The sequence below is a fragment of the Chiloscyllium punctatum genome, chromosome 45, assembly GCF_047496795.1.
Source record: "Chiloscyllium punctatum isolate Juve2018m chromosome 45, sChiPun1.3, whole genome shotgun sequence".
NCBI lineage: Eukaryota > Metazoa > Chordata > Chondrichthyes > Orectolobiformes > Hemiscylliidae > Chiloscyllium > Chiloscyllium punctatum.
Window position 1 is genome coordinate 24,629,170 of NC_092783.1, and position 18,707 is coordinate 24,647,876.

Consider the following 18,707-nt stretch of genomic DNA (forward strand, 5'->3'; position numbering starts at 1 on the left):
CAGTAACTGTGCAGGTACACTGTGGTGTCAGGTTCTCGCTCTCTCTCCCCTGCACTGACCTGCCCATGTGCTTCCTTTGTCTGTACTCCTCCCTTTCTAATACCACTGTTGTTTTGAATTTTTTTTCTCCAAAGTTCCAAAACAATGCAACAACATACAAAAACAGTAATAGTTCCTCCTGGAATTCGAGGAAATCACCTCCAACACCGAAAATACCTCAACAAGGAGTAACTGTCACAACCAGAAATTTTTCCCGTCCTCCATCTTGGATTGTCATGGAGATAAGAAACCAAATATGAAGATGGCACTGTCGGGAGTAGTCTCCAGCTTCCTAACAGTAGCTATATAGTAGACAGAGAATAAATTGGCAGATAATGAAGACTTGTAACAAAGGCAATTACTTAATCATGGGTGACTTTAATCTTCATGTGGATTAGGAAAATCAAATTGGCAAAGGTAACAGTGAGGAAGAGTTCATATAGTGTTTGAAACAATTATCCAGAACAATATGTTGTGGACACAAACAAAAGTCAGTCTATATTAGATCTGTCACTGTGAAATGCAGCAGGGTTGATACATGGTCTCAGAGTAAATGATTCACTCGGAAATAGTGATCATATAATGGCATTCAATTGGAGAGCGAGAAACCTGGGTTGGAAACAACTAACTAAACGTAAATAAGGATAATTACACAGCGATGACAGCAGACATAGCCGGAGTGGACCGGGAAAAGCGTTTGTCAGAAAACACAGTGTGGAACAATGGCAGATGTTTAAGTAAATCGCTCATGACTCCAGTCAGGAAGAATGCTAGACTTAGGAAGTTCAGAGTCGGGAGTGTGGTGCTGGAAAAGCACAGCAGGTCAGGCAGCATCCAAGGAGCAGGAGAATCAATGTTCTAGGGATAAGCTCTTCATCAGGAATTCTCGACTCTCGACTCCACCCTCTCGACTCTGATCTCCAGCATGATCAGTCCTCACTTTCTCCTAGGAAGTTAAAAACCACACAACACCAGGTTATTGTTCAACAGGATTATTTGGAAGCACTAGCTTTCGGAGCGCTGCTCCATCAGGTATGTTTCATGCTTTATTCTTCCAAAGGATCTTTAGTATTGGAATGTCCCCGAGGGTCAGAATACAGGTAAAATAACCCCTTTCTTCAAAAGGGAGGGCATCAAAGAGAGTAGCAACAGGCCAGTAATCTTCAGATCGATCACCAGGAAAATGTCAGAGTCGATTAGACAGGATGGAATAATTGATCATATAGAAATGTATAATATGATTAAAGACAGCATGGCTTCATGAAGGGGAAATCAGGGCTGGCAAATTTAGAACATGGAACATAGAACATACAGCACAGTACAGGCCCTTCGGCCCACAATGTTGTGTCGATCATTTATCTTAATCTAAGATCAACCTAACCTACACACCCCTCAATTTACTGCTGTCCATGTGCTTGTCCAGCAGTCACTTAAATGTCCCTAATATCTCTGACTCTACTACCACAGCTGGCAGTGCATTACACACACCCACCACTCTCTGTGTAAAGAACCTACCCCTGACATCTCCCCTAAACCTTCCTTCAATCACCTTAAAACTCTGACCCCTCGTGACACCCATTTCTCCCCTGGGGAAATGTCTCTGGCTATGTACTCTATCTAAGCCTCTCATTATCTTGTACTCCTCTATCACGTCACCTCTCTTCCTCCTTCTCTCCAGAGTGAAAAGCTTGAGCTCACCCAACCTCTCTTCATGAGACAAACCCTCCAATCCAGGCAGCATCCTGATAAATCTCCTCTGCACCCTCATCTATATCCTTCCTATAATGAGGCAACCAGAACTAGACACAATATTCCAAATGTGGTCTAACCAGGGTTTTATAGACCTACAGCAAAACCTCGCAGCTCTTAAGCTCAAACCCCCTGTTAATGAAAACCAAAACACAATGCACCTTCTTAACAATCCTATCAACTTGGGAGGCAACTTTGAGGGATCTATGTACATGGACCCCAAGATCCTGCTGTTCCTCCACACTACCCAAGAATCCTGTCTTTATCCCTGTATTCAGCATTCAAATTCAACTTGCCAAAATAAATCACTTTGCATTTATCCAGGTTAAACTCCATCTGCAACCTCTCAGCCCAGCTCTGCATCCTTTCAATGTCTTGTTGTAACCTGCAACAGCCCTCGACACTATCTACAAACACCACCGACCTTTGTGTCGTCGGCAAACTTACCAACCCAGCCTTCCACTTCTTCATACAAGTCATTTATAAAAACTACAAAGAGCAGAGGCCCAAGTACAGATCCCTATGGGACACCACTGATCACTGACCTCCAGACGGAATACAGTCCATTCAGTACCACTTTTAGTCCTCTTTCAGCCAGCCAGTTCTGTATCCAGCCACATTTCCCTGTATCCCATACCTCCTAACTTTCTGAATGAATTTATTTGAGTTCTTTGGGGATGTATCAAAGTTGGATAGTTAAAGGGAAACCAGTAGATATGATATATCTGGATTTCCAAAAGGCATTAAACAATGTACTATACCAAGGCTGCTTAATAGAGACAAGATGTTGGGGATAGCATATTAGCATGGATAGAGGATTGGCTCGTTAATAGAAGACAGGGCGTTGGTATTGGGGGCAGTTTCATTATGGCTATCTGTAACTAATTGAATGGCAGAGGGATCAAAACTGGGGTCACACTAGTCACAATATACACTAACTTGGATAAGTGAAGTGAATGCACTATAACTAAGTTTATGGATGATGCAAAAATAGGTGGGAAGGCAAGTGGTGAGGATAACACAAGAGTCTGCAGAGGGATACAGACAGGTTAAGTAAGTGGGGAAAAGTCAGGGGACTATAATGTGCGAAAATGTAGGGTTATGCACTTTAACAGGAAAGATAGAGGAGCTGAATATTGTATAAATGGAGAAGGATTGCAGAAAATTGTACCACACAGGGATTTGGGGCTCTTCATGTATTGATCATAAAAGGTTCAGCAGGTAACAGGGAAGGCAATGGAATGTTGGCCTTTATTTCAAAACGAATAGAGTCTAAACTTAGGGAAGCCTTGCTAAAAAGTGTATGAGGCACTAGTCAGACCACAGCTGGAATACTTTGAACAGTTTCGATCCCATTATCGAAGGAAAGTTATATGGGGATTGGATACAGTCCAGAGAAGGTTCACTCAGCTGATCCTGAGGATGGATAGACTGTCATTTGAGGAAAGATTGAACACGTTTGGCCTGTACTCATTGGAGTTTAGAAACATGAAAGGTGACCTTCTTGAAACATACAGGATTCTAAGGGGTAGATACAACGATGGGGTTGTGTCTCCTTGTCGGAGAGTCTCAGGTGAGATGGCATCATCTCAGAGTGAAGGGTCACAGATCTCAGACTGAGATGAGGAGGAACCTCTTCTCTCAGATTGTAGGGGGCTGTTGAGGCTGGGTCACGAAGTATATTCAAGGCTGAGAGAGACAGGTTTTTAAATCAGGGAATCAAAGGTTATGGTGAAAAGGTTATACTGAATGATGCAGCAGACTCAATGAGCTGAACAATGACTGCAGATGCTGGAAACCAGATTCTGGATTAGTGGAGTGCTGGAAGAGCACAGCAGTTCAGGCAGCATCTGAGGAGCTTCGAAATCAACGTTTCGGGCAAAAGCCTTTCATCAGGAATAAAGCTTTACTCCCGATGAAGGGCTTTTGCCCGAAACGTCGATTTTGAAGGATCAATGAGCTGAACAGCCTGCTTCAGTTCCTGGCATTGATGGTGCTAAGGGCAGTGCTGTGTTCATACTGAGAGTTGAGAGACGTGTCGATATGGGAGGGGATCTCTCCCTATCCCCAGCGATGTCACGGTGACTCACACTGACTGGCAGCTGAATGCGGTCTTGCTGTCTGAGAGTCGCTGAGCCACCTCCGAGCAGTCCTGGAAAACAAGAATGAGGGCTCTTCACAATCCAGAAAGGAGCCATGGAAATGAATGAACCTGAGCCCTGGCTCTGTCTCCAAATGAGCCAAGTGACTTGTCACCCTGTGAGGGCAGGCAGGGCAGATTGAGAGGCTGAATGGCCTATTGCTTATATGCTCTTCATACCCACACATGACCTTTAACTCTAGAACGAACTCCCGTGAACTTCTGCAAGTATGTTGGGACCTTACTCTCCCACGCTGGGAGAAGCCCTACCATTGAGTTGATCACCCAACTCACAATGGACCATTCTCAGAACCCAGTCTCTTAATGGATCAGGGGGCGACAAGGAGGATCCATCCTCCTCTTTGCCCAAAAGCGACACAAGCAAATTCTTGCTCCCATTGTCACGCTACATTACATTCCCTACAGTGTGGAAACAGGCCCTTCGGCCCAACACGTCCACACCCACCCGCCAAAGAGTAACCCACCCAGACCCATTCCCCTATCCTATATTTACCCCGGACGAATAATGCACCTAAAACTCTGGGCAATTTAGCATGGCCAATTAATCTACCTGCTACTCTTGGGATTGTGAGAAGAAACCCACACAGACACGGGGGGGAATGTGCAAACTCCACACAGACAGATACCCAAGGTGGGAATCAAACCCAGGTCCCTGGTGCTGTGAGACAGCAGTGCTAACCACTGAGCCACCATGCTGCCCAATGCCTTGGGTTGGTTAACAGAATATGCCCCGGCAATTAGACAACAACAACATCCTGCATTTAGATTGTGCCTGTCATGCAGTTAAAGACACCCCAAATGGCCTCATGAGAACATGACATTGTAAAGTACCAATGCTGAGTCACAGACAGCTCGATTAGGTCAGGTATCTGAAATCTTGGTCAATGATGTAAGTTGTAAGAGGGAAAGTGAGCCAACGAGCTGCAGATTCTGGAGTTTTGGCTAAAGGAACCAAAGGCACAGCAGCCATTAGTGCAGGGATTCAAACTGAGGATGCACAGGAAGCTAGGAGGAGATAGTAAAGTGAGACGAACACACAGACAGCTTGAAAAGGGGTCTTTTTCAAGAGTGATTAGTAGTGACCAGTGAAGTTCCACAGGGGTCATTGTTGGGACCACAACTATTCACGTTCTACATTAACCATCTGGACCAGGGACCTTGAGGGCATTGTTGCTAAGTTTACAGACGACACAAAGATAGTTGGAGGGTCAGTTAGGAGGCAGGGAGGCTGCAGAAGGACTTAGACAGACTAGGAGAGTGGGCAAAGAAATGGCAGATAGAGTACAATGTGGGAAAGTGTTTGGTTATCACTTTGGTAGGACGGATAGAGGCTTAGAGTATTTTCTAAATAAGGTAAGACTTTAGAAATCTGCAGCACTAAGGGACTTGGGAGTTCTCATTCAGGGTTCTCTCAAGGTTAACTTGCAGGTTCAGTGAGGAAGACAATATGCATTGTTAACTTTCATTCCCTGAGGGTAGGAATACAAAAGCAGGGATGGACAGCTGAGACTGGGGAAGGCTCTGATCTGACTGCATTCGGGATATTGTGAGCAGTTTTGGGCCCTGTATCTAAGGAAGGATGTGCTGGCCTTGCCAAGGGTCCAGAAGAGGTTTACAAGAATGATCCCGGGGAATGAAAGGCTTGTCCTCTGAGGAGCAGTTGAGGTCTCTGGGTCTGTACTCGATGGAGTTTAGACGGATGAGGGGGTTCTGATTCTAATTTACAGTATACCGAGAGGCCTGGAGAAAGTGGGTGTGGAGATGGTGTTTCCGCTGGTGGGAGAGACTCGGAGCTGAGGGCGCTGCCTCAGAGTGAAAAGATAACCCTATAGAGCTGAGATGAGGAGGAATTTCCTCAGCCAGAGGGTGGGGAATCTGTGGAACTCATTGCCGCTGCGGGCTGGGGAGGCCAAGTCATTGTGTGTCTTTAAGGCAGAGACAGATAGGGTCTGGATTGGTAAGGGGTCTAGGGTTCTGGGAGAAAGCAGGAGAATGGGGTTGAGAAACATACCAGCCATGATCGAATGGTGGAACACACCTGATGGGCCGAATGACCTAATTCTGTTCACACATCTTACGGCATAAGAAGGAATTCTTGATTCCAATGTCATCAGGTCATCACAAGCAGGAAGGGACATTGTTTATCTGAAACAATGAGCTATTTAGACAGTGTAGGGGTGACCATTGGGCTGGGGAAATCCTTTGTCCATCTTCTCTCCCAGAGCCATCCACCCTCTCTCACTTTCTCTTTCCGCTGCGGCAGTCTGTCCTCCCAGACTATCCCTGCCTGTCGTTGGAGCTCCATGAGGTCTAAGACATGGGAGTGTGATGTCAGATGAGCACTTCCTTCGGTGTTAATCACGTTGTGTGGAACACTTTGACCCAAATCCGGAGAGGCCCCTGGTGTTGCTCACTCCTCACTGCTGAGGTCCAGTCAAGTGTAAATCCCTCAGACTGGTTTCTAAACCCGGGCAGCTCCATATTCCTGGGTCCTCCTCCAGGGGCCCACAATCCTCTGGAATATCCATCCCTTATTTCACCATTCCCCATTTCCATTGCTCTGTGGAAGTGGATGCATCTTCAGGGATTTGGGGGAATCAATGTCCCTGCTTGACTATCTCATCCTCGTCCTTTAAGGGGTTTCCAATATCTCCCAGTGTGCCTTGGTGTTGATATTAACGTCAATCTTGTTGAGTGTGTGGGGACCTGCCCTGTTTCAAGGTGCTGGATAAATGTAAGTTGTTGTTGTTAAGCCCATCAGGTCAGGTTGCGATGGGCTTGTCTCAGCACTGAGAGGAGTAACTCCCTGCCCTGCTCCATGGTGTAACAGTATCCCCGGGCTGGCCCAGGCCCAACCCCTACCCAGGCCCAGGACAAAACCCCCATCTGGAAACCCCTTCCAAGCCCATTCCCCGAACCCCTCCCACACCCTTTCCAAACCCACTCCCCCAGACATTCCCAAACCCATTCCCAAGCTCATTACGGAGCCCCCTCCCAGACGCTTTCCAAACCCACCCTCCAGACAGTCCCAAACCCTTTCCCAAGCACCCCCCCCCCCCAGTCGTTCCCAAACCCTTTCCCAAACTCCCACCCAGACATTCCCAAACCCTCCTGTGTGAGCCCTCGGCCACTCGGTCTAAATCCAGCCCCACCATATAATCCTAGGATCCAGATTGAGAGGAACAGTGCCTCTCACTGTGAGGATTCGGGATATTGGAAACACGGAAAAAGTCATTCCTGATGAAGGGCTCCAGCCCAAAACATTGATTATCCTGCTCCTCGGATGCTGCCTGACCTGCTGGGCTTTTCCAGCCCCACACTCTCAGCATTGGAAAAATGGCAGTACATCATCTCACCCATTGCACCCACAGTAGCCACTGTACCAGCTGAACTAGCCACACCAACGAGAGTCTATTGGACTTGGAGTATTTAACTCAGTTTCTGACCCAGCCGACCTGGGTTCCTGCAGCATTGCGTGTGCAGTAATGATGACGTGGTGTTTGGGCCAACTGCAGGGAGTGTGGTTTGGGTTAGCTCAGGATTGGGGTTAGTCACTCACCGTGTGAGGTTCCAGTAAATGGCAGTGAGCAGACAGAGTGGCAGCAGTAGGCAGAAGGTGATGAGAGTGCTGATAATGGTGATGGTGCTGAGAGCTGGCAGGCTGGGTGGCACCCTGAGACCCTGCAGTGGGATCACTGAGGGGATGGACAGAGGAACACCATCAGTGTCAGAACAAAGCAAACAGCACAGTGCGATGGTACAAAATACTCCCAACCCCTTGGAGCAGGACATCATCACACACCTCCAGTGAATACAACCCCACCGACACTCCCCACCGCAACACACTCCCCACCGCAACACACTCCCCACCGCAACACACTCCCCACAACACCCCCACCGCAACACACTCCCCACAACACCCCCACCGCAACACACTCCCCACCGCAACACACTCCCCACAACACCCCCCCACCGCAACACACCCCCCACAACACCCCCCCACCGCAACACACCCCCACCGCAACACACCCCCCACAACACCCCCCCACCGCAACACCCCCCCACCCCAACACACCCCACACACTCCCCACCGCAACACACCCCCCACCGCAACACACCCCCCACCGCAACACCCCCACCACCAACACACCCCCACCACCAACACACCCCCCACCGCAACACCCCCCCACAACACCCCCACCACCAACACACCCCCCCACAACACCCCCACCACCAACACACCCCCCCACAACACCCCCACCACCAACACACCCCCCCACAACACCCCCACCACCAACACACCCCCCCACAACACCCCCACCACCAACACACCCCCCCACAACACCCCCACCACCAACACACCCCCCACCGCAACACACCCCCCACCGCAACACACCCCCCACCGCAACACACCCCCCACCGCAACACACAACACCCCCCACCCCAACACACCCCCCACCCCGCAACATACAACACACCCCCACCGCAACACACCCCCCACCGCCAACACACCGCAACACACCCCCCACAACACACCCCCCACCGCAACACACTCCCCACAACACCCCCACAACACCTCCACCCCCCAACGCAACACACTCCCCACAACACGCCCCACCCCAACACACACCCCACCCCAACACACCCCAAACACACCCCCCGCCCCAAACACACCCCCCGCCCCAAACACCCCCACCGCAACACACTCCCCACAACACCCCCACCGCAACACACTCCCCACAACACCCCCACCGCAACACACTCCCCACAACACCCCCACAACAACACCCCCCCACCCCAACACACTCCCCACAACACCCAACACACCCCCCCACCCCAACACACACCCCATCCCAACACACACCCCACAATACACCCCCACCGCAACACACCCCCCACAACACCCCACCTCCCCAACACACCCCCCACAACACCCCCACCCCCCCAACACACCCCCCACAACACCCCCACCCCCCCAACACACCCCCCACAACACCCCCACCCCCCCCAACACACCCCCCACAACACCCCCACCCCCCCAACACACCCCCCACAACACCCCCCACCCCCCCAACACACCCCCCACAACACCCCCACCCCCCCAACACACCCCCCACAACACCCCCACCCCCCCAACACACCCCCCACAACACCCCCACCCCCCCAACACACCACCCACCCCAACACACTCCCCACAACATCCCCACCCCCCAACGCACCACCCACCGCAACACTCCCCACAACACCCCCACCCCCCACAACACCCCCACCCCCCAACACAACACACTCCCCACAACACTCCTAACCCCCCAACACACCCGCCACCGCAACACACTCCCCACCGCAACACACTGCCCAGCCCCAACACACCCCCGCACCCATACACCCCCAGCCCCAACACACTCCCCAGCCCCAACACACTCCCCAGCCCCAACACACTCCCCAGCCCCCAAACACTCCCCACAGCAACTCACCCCCCCACCCCAAAACATTCCACACCCAAACACACTCCCCGCACCCATACACTCTCCACCTCAACACACTCTCCACCTCAACGCACTCCCCGCCCAAACACACTCCCCGCCCAAACACACTCCCCGCCCAAACACACTCCCCGCCCAAACACACTCCCCGCCCAAACACACCCTCCGCCCAAACACACTCCCCACCGTAACACACTCCTGACCCCAACACAGTCCCCACCCCAACACACCCCCCCACTGCAAAACATCCCCCCACCCCAACACACTCCCCACCCCCAAACGCACTCCCCACCCCCAACACACTCCCCACCCTCAACACACCCCCAAACACACTCCCCAGCCCCAACACGCTCCCCAGCCCCAACACGCTCCCCACCGCTACACATTCCCCCAACACACTCCCCGCCCCCGACACACTCCCCATCCCCACACACCCCCAAACACACTCCCCAGCCCCAGCACACTCCCAGCCCCAACACACTCCCCGCCCCAGCACACTCCCAGCCCCAGCACACTCCCAGCCCCAACATCACTCCCCGCCCCAACATCACCCCCAAACACACTCCCCACCTCAACACACCCCCCAAACACACTCCCCACCCAGCAACACATTCCCCCCGCCCCAACACACTGCCCCCCACAACACACTCCCCACAACACACCCCCCTGCCCCAACACATTCCCCCCGCCCCAACACACTGCCCCCCCACAACACACTCCCCACAACACACTCCCCCCGCCTCAACACACTCCCCCCGCCTCAACACACTCCCCACCACACTCCCCACCACACTCCCCCCGCCCCAACACACTCCCCCCGCCCCAACACACTCCCCCCGCCCCAACACACTCCCCACAACACTCCCCCCGCCCCAACACACTCCCCACAACACTCCCCCCGCCCCAACACACTCCCCCCACCCCAACGCACACCACCGCCCCAACAGTCTTCTCCCGCCCCAACACACTCCCCACCCACTCCCCACCGCAACACACCCCCCCAACACACTCCACCCCAACACACCCCCTGCTCCAACACACTCCCCACCCGAACACACCCCCCAAACATACTCCCCGCCCCAACACACCCCCTGCCCCAACTCACTCCCCACCCCGACACACTCCCCACCCCGACACTCTCCCCCACCCCGACACGCTCACCGCCCCGACACGCTCACCGCCCCGACACGCTCACCGCCCCGACACGCCCACCACCCCGACACACACCCCCCACCCGGACACACACCCCCCACCCCAACACACTCCCCTCTCCAACTCATCCACCACCCCAAACACACTTGCCACCCCAACACCCTCCCCAACCCAACACCAACACACCCACCACCCCAACATCCTCCCCACCCCAAACACACTTGCCACCCCAAAATCCTCCCCACCACGATACACCCCCCACCCGGACACACCCCCCACCCTCAACACACTCCCCACAGCAACACATCCCCCATCCCCACACACTCCCCACCACAACACACCCCACCACCCCAACACACTCACACCTAAACACACCCCAAACACACTCCCCGCCCCCAACACACTCCCCGCCCCCAACACGCTCCCCGCCCCCAACACGCTCCCCGCCCCCAACACGCTCCCCGCCCCCAACACGCTCCCCGCCCCCAACACGCTCCCCCGACACACTCCCTGCCCCCGACACACTCCCCCCAACTCACCTCCCACCCCCAACACATCCCCGCCCCAACACATCCCTGCCCCAACACATTCCCCGCCCCAAGACACACTCCCGCCCCAAGACACTCCCCACCCCAACACACTCCCCTCCCCAACACACCCCCCAAACACAATCCCCACACCAACACACCCCCCAAACACACTCCCCACACCGCAACACATTCCCCCCGCTCCAACACACTGCCCCCCACAACACACTCCCCCCCGCCCCAACACACTCCCCACCACACACCCCCTCGCCCCAACACACTCCACCCCAACACACCCCCTGCTCCAACACACTCCCCACCCGAACACACCCCCCAACACACTCCCTGCCCCAACACCCCCCCAAACATACACCCCACCCCAACACATTCCCCCCAAACACACTCCCCGCCCCCACTTTCCCCCACCCCCAACACTCTCCCCGCCCCAACTCACTCCCCCAACGCACTCCCCGCCCCAACACCCTCCCCATCCCAACACGCTCCCCGCCCCAACACACACCCCACCCCAACACACACCCCTCTCCAACACATCCCCCACCCCAACACACTCGCCACCCCAAACACACTCGCCACCCCCAAACACCCTCCCCGCCTCTACACCCTCCCCAACCTGACACACTCCCCACAACACACTCGCCACCCCAACATCCTCCCCACCCCAAACACACTCGCCACCCCAAAATCCTCCCCACCGTGATACACCCCCCACCCCCAACACACTCCCCACCCCAACACACTCCCCACAGCAACACATCCCCGACCCCCAAACACTCCCCACGGCAACTCACCCCCCCACCCCAAAACATTCCACACCCAAAAACACTCCCCACCCCGACACGCTCCCCGCCCCGACACACTCCCCACCCCAAACACACTCCCCAACCCAAACACACTCGCCACCCCCGACATCCTCCTCACCCCGACACACTCCCTACCACAATACACCCCCCACCCCAGACACAAACCCCACCCCAACACACTCCCGACCCCAACACACTCCCCACCACAATAAACCCCCCACCCCGACACACTCCCCACCCCGACACACTCCCCACCCCGACACACTCCCCACCCCGACACACTCCCCACCCCGACACACTCCCCACCCCGACACACTCCCCACCCCGACACACCCCCCCACCCCGACACAAACCCCCACTCCGACACACTCCCCACTCCGACACACTCCCCACTCCGACACACTCCCCACCCCAACACACTCCCCACCCCAACACATCCTCCATCCCCACACAGTCCCCACAGCAACACATCCCCCATCCCCACACAGTCCCCACCCCAACACAGTCCCCACAGCAACACATCCCCCATCCCCACACACTCACCACCCCCAACACACTCACCACCCCAACACAAACCCCACCCTAACACTCTCCCTGACCCCAACACTCTCCCTGACCCCAACACTCTCCCTGACCCCAACACTCTCCCTGACCCCAACACTCTCCCCACCCAAAGTGGGGTGATAAACCGCCCCCGTGTTTACTGTGGAGCAAGGCCCACATTGGGAGAGCCAGTAGTATCCATTTTAAAGCAGACAGTATTCATTCTAAAACAGTAGCTGCCAGCCCGACCACATGATCAGGAGAAGGGGGCCCAAAGACAGATCCGAATACACACCGGACCAGACACTAGTCAGGACTCCAGACAATGGTCATGACTCACAGATCGAAACCCACCTTATCTCGTCAAGGTTCCAACTGACACACACCCATAACCTGATCATGCAAAACAGTCCGACACAAAAGACAAACACCAAACAAACAGGATGAATCTAACAGACACTTTGGAAGTAACAAAGGTGGGTGCTAGCCTCCAGCCCTCACGGAGAGACAAGCAGATAGCACCCGGACCCATTTATGTAAAGATAAACAGCACACCTTTTGTGTATGCTGCCGACTCTCCGAGGACGGCAGGAAGCTTGACATTCACACATACTCCAGCCATGATTGCCACCATTCACACACATTCATACCCAATCTCCTACATCCTGACTCATGAAGTATATAACTTGTAACATCGCGGGGGGAGCGAGAGAGCGATCGAGATTCGGACCTCGGTTGGTCTCCGCCGGTGTTAAACATTTTAATAAAATTACCGATTGTCGAACCGCACTTCTGGGCTCAGACTGAGATCATTTCATCCGCGCGAACACCACCCAAACACACCCCCCGCCCCCAACACACCCCCCCCGCCCCCAACAGGCGCGCTGCCCCAACACATCCCCCGCCCCAACACATCCCCCGCCCCAACACACCCCTCAAACACAATCCTCACCCCGCAACACACTCCCCACAACACACCCCCCCGCCCCAAAACACCCCCCCGCCCCAACACATTCCCCCCCGCCCCAACACACTGCCCCCCACAACACACTGCCCCCCACAACACACTCCACCAGTCTTCCCCCGCCCCAACACACTCCCCACCCCGCAAAACACTCCCCACAACACACTCCCCCGCCCCAACACACTCCCCCGCCCCAACTCACACACCCCACCCCCAACACACTTCCCACCCTCCAACACACACCCCACCCCAACACACACCCCCCGCCCCAACATACTCCCCACCTCAACACACCCCCTCGCCCCAACACACCCCCTCGCCCCAACATACTCCCCACCCCAACACACCCCCCCAACTCACACCCCACCCCCAACACTCTCCCCACCCCCAACACTCTCCCCACCCCCAACACTCTCCCCACCCCCAACACTCTCCCCACCCCCGACACACTCCCCCGCCCCCGACACACTCCCCCGCCCCCGACACACTCCCCCGCCCCCGACACACTCCCCCGCCCCCGACACACTCCCCCGCCCCCGACACACTCCCCCGACACCCCCCCCCACCTCAACACATGCCCCAACATACTCCCCACCCCAACACACCCCCCCAACTCACACCCCACCCCCAACACTCTCCCCACCCCCAACACTCTCCCCACCCCCAACACACCCCCTCCCCCAACACACCCCCCGCCCCCGACACACTCCCCCGCCCCCGACACACTCCCCCGCCCCCGACACACTCCCCCGCCCCCGACACACTCCCCCGACACCCCCCCCACCTCAACACATGCCCCAAACACACTCCCCACCCCAAAACACACTCTCCAACCCAACACACTCCCAGCCCCCACACACCCCGCACCCACGCACTCCCAGCCCCGACACACTCCCCACCCCACACCCCGCCCCAACACACTCCCCACCCCAACACACTCCCCGCCCCAAAACAACCCCCCGCTCCAACACACCCCCCAACACACTCCCCGCCCCAAAACAACCCCCCACCCCCAACACACTCCCCACCCCAACACACCCCCCAACACACTCCCCGCCCCAACACACCCCCCCACACACTCCCCCCGTCCCAACACCCTCCTCGCCCCCAACACCCCCCCCCCCCGGCCCCCAACACCCCCCCCCCCCCGGCCCCCAACACACCCCCCCCCCCCGGCCCCCAACACACCCCCCACCCCGGCCCCCAACACACCCCCCACCCCGGCCCCCAACACACCCCCCCACCCCCCCCCGGCCCCCAACACACCCCCCCCCCCCGGCCCCCAACACACCCCCCCCCCGGCCCCCAACACACCCCCCCCCCCCCGGCCCCCAACACACCCCCCCCCCCGGCCCCCAACACAACCCCCCCGGCCCCCAACACACACTCCCCTGCCCCAACACACACCCCCTACCCCAACACACACACTCCTCGCCCCCAACACACACACTCCTCGCCCCCCAACACACCCCCCAGCCCCAACACACTCCCCACAACATTCCCCTCCACCCTCCAACATCCCCCCCCCCCCCCCCCCAGTGACACGACTGTTAACACTAATCTGAACCCTGGGGTAGGGGTGAAGGGTGGTACGTGGATACAGGGAGTGGGAATGGGGAGTGTGGGAGGAGGGGGTTTGTATGTGAGGGAAATGAAGGGAGTGATATGGGGGGTGATTGTGGAGAGAGGATGGGGACGATGGGATGTGCTGAAGGGGAGTCTAGGGGAGGAGTGTGGAGAGGGCATGTATAGAAGCGAAGGGAATGTGGGAGGCAGTGTGTGCTGAGGTGGGTGAGTGAGGAAGGGGTTAGTATGAAAGTGGGGGAGTGTGGGGTTGGGCGGCTGTTGGGATTGGGCGTCTATGAGGGCCACGGAAGGTGTCTGGATAGACACTGGATGTTCCCAAGCTGAGGGCCTTGCCAGTCCTGATTCTGGGTTCCCTGTGGACTCTCACATACTGACTTGTTTGTTAGGCCATGTTGTGGCCTCTGCTACATCCCCCTTCACCCTTTAACCTCAGGAAAATCACCCAAAGAATGGCAGAGAGAATAACCCTTACATCTTGCTGTTAATCACCTTCTAGAATGTTCCACACAGCGGGGTTGGGTAATGAATAGATCCCAGGGAAGGGCTGCATTTAAACTGAAACAGTCCCATCTACCTGAGGTAGAAGTAGGAATCTGGCAGTACCTTACCTGCTCTGGTGGTGAATGGCTCTGACCATTGGCTGACCAGAATGGGGGTCCTTTCATCCCTGAGCACATAACGTCCCCTGGGGGGTAACAAACAAGAGCCCAGTTATTCTGGCAGTGTGAACCAGTTGGGCCGAAGGGCCTGTTTCCACACTGTCGGGAATCTATTCTATTTAAACAAAGCTCGGCAGTTGACTGTCAAACTCATTAATTGGTGCATCTTCCATGACAACACCTCGACCAATCAGAGGTCACTCATCAACCAATTGGCAACCTTGTCTGATGCAGTGAAACTGCCTTGAATTGGTATTCATAGAACATGGAACATTCCAGAGCAGTGCAGCCCACAGGCCCTCGATGTTGTGCCGAACTGTGGAACCAATCTGAAGCCCATCTATCCTACACTATTCCATTCTCATCCATATGTTTATCCAATGCCCATTTAAATGCCCTTAATGTTGGTGAATCTACTACTGATGCAGGCAGGGCGTTCCACGCCCCTACTACTCTCTGAGTAAAGAACCTACCTCTGACATCTGCCCTATTTCTATTCCCCTTCAATTTAAAGCTATGTCCCTTCATGCTAGCCCTCACCATCTGAGGGAAAAGGCTCTCACTGTCCACCCTATCTAACCCTCTGATTATCTTCTACATCTCAATTAAGTCACCTCTCAACCTTCTCTCTAACAAAAACAGCCTCAAGTTCCTTAGCCCTTCCTCGTAAGACCTTCCCTCCATACCATGCAACATCCTTGTAAATCTCCTCTGAACCATTTCCAAAGCTTCCACATCCTTCCTATAATGCGGTGTCCAGAACTGTACCCAATACTCTAAATGTGGCTGCACCAGAGTTTTGTACAGCTGCAGCATGATCTCATGGCTCTGAAACTCAATCCTTTTACTAGTAAAAGCTAACACACCGTATGACTTCTTAATAACCCTATCAATCTGGGTGGCAACTTTCAGGGATCTATGTACATGGACACTGAGACCTCTCTGTTCATCTACATTACCAAGTATCTTACCATTAATCCAGTACTCTGCATTCCATTTGCTTCTTCCATCCCTCTCTCTCTCACACACACACACAGACACACATGGACACACACGTACACGGACACACAGATACACACATGGATACGTGGACACACACAGACACACAGATGCACATGCATTCGGACACACGGACACACAGAGAGACACACACACAGACACACAAACACATACAGACACACACACAGACACACACAGACAGACACACAGATACATACAGACACACACACACATTGACACACAGACACACACACAGATGCACACACCCACATAGACACACACAGACAGACACACACACAAACATACACACATAGATGAACACGCGCACACACAGACACACATAGACACGCACAGATACACAGACACACACACAGACACACAAACACACACAGACACACACACACAGACACACAAACACACACAGACACACACTCGCGCACACACACAGAGACACACACACACCAGACACACACACAAACACACACAGACACACACTCGCGCACACACACAGAGACACACACACACAGACACACACACAAACACACACAGACACACACTCGCGCACACACACAGAGACACACACACACAGACACACACACAAACACACTCTCTCTCTCTCGTGGCCCACAGAGGCAGTCCGTCTTCAGGAGAGTCACCGGTTGGTGATTCCATAGTACCCTCAAACCCAGTGCTCACCGAATCCCCCTGTGCTCACTGAATCTCCCTGTGCTCACTGAATCTCCCTGTGCTCACCAAATCCCCCAGTGCTCACCGAATCGCCCTGTGCTCACTGAATCCCCCAGTGCTCACCGAATCCCCCAGTGCTCACCAAATCCCCCAGTGCTCACCAAATCCCCCTTGTGCTCACCGAATCCACCTGGGTTCACCGAATCCCCCTGTGCTCACTGAATCCCCCTGTACTCACCGAATCCCCCAGCGCTCACCGAATCCCTCAGTTCTCACCGAATTGCCCTGTGCTCACTGAATCCCCCTGTTCTCACTAAATTCCCCAGTGCTCACCAAATCCCCCAGTACTCACCGAATCCCCAAGTGCTCACCGAATCACCCTGTGCTCACCGAATCCCCCTGTTCTCACCGAATCACCCCGTTCTCACCTAATCCTCCAGTGCTCACCAAATCCCGCAGTGCTCACCGAATCCCCCTGTTCTCACTGAATCCCCCTGTGCACACCGAATCCCCTTGTGCTCACCCACTCCCCCAGTGCTCACCGAATCACCGTGTGCACAGCAAATCCTTCGGTGCTCACTGAAACCCCCTGTTCTCACCGAATCTCCCTGTGCTCACTGAATCCCCCAGTGCTCACCGAATCCCCTTGTGCTCACCAAATCCTGCAGTGCTCACCAAATCCCCCTGTTCTCACCGAATCCCCCTGTTCTCACTGAATCCCCCTGTGCTCACCAAATCCCGCAGTGCTCACCGAATCCCCCTGTTCTCACTGAATCCCCCTGTGCTCACCGAATCCCCTTGTGCTCACCCACTCCCCCAGTGCTCACCGAATCACCCTGTGCTCACCAAATCCTTCAGTGCTCACTGAAACCCCCTGTTCTCACTGAATCCCCCAGTGCTCACCGAATCCCTTGTGCTCACCAAATTCCCCGGTGCTCACCGAATACCCCAGTGCTCACCGAATCCCTTGTGCTCACCAAATCCCCCAGTGCTCACCAAATCCCCCAGTGCTCACCGAATCCACCTGTGCTCACTGAATCCCCCTGTTCTCACCGAATCCCCCAGTGCTCACCGAATCCACCTGTGCTCACCGAATCCCCCTGTTCTCACCGAATCCCCCAGTGCTCACCGAATCCCCCTGTTCTCACCGAATCCCCCAGTGCTCACCGAATCCCCCTGTGCTCACTGAATCCCCCTGTTCTCACCGAATCCCCCAGTGCTCACCGAATCCCCCTGTGCTCACTGAATCCCCCTGTTCTCACCGAATCCCCCTGTGCTCACTGAATCCCCCTGTTCTCACCGAATCCCCCAGTGCTCACCGAATCCCTCTGTTCTC

General features: G+C 55.1%; 1 long non-coding RNA gene across 1 annotated transcript; it reads right to left on the reverse strand.

The window, feature by feature from the left end:
- Positions 1–416: 416 nt before the first annotated feature.
- On the reverse strand, positions 417–12,689 carry LOC140467093 (uncharacterized). The gene is made up of 4 exons (XR_011955341.1): positions 12,603–12,689; positions 7,509–7,644; positions 3,879–3,940; positions 417–985 (listed from the first exon to the last, which is right to left on the reverse strand). It is a non-coding gene; the product is annotated as an uncharacterized lncRNA (long non-coding RNA).
- Positions 12,690–18,707: the final 6,018 nt, after the last annotated feature.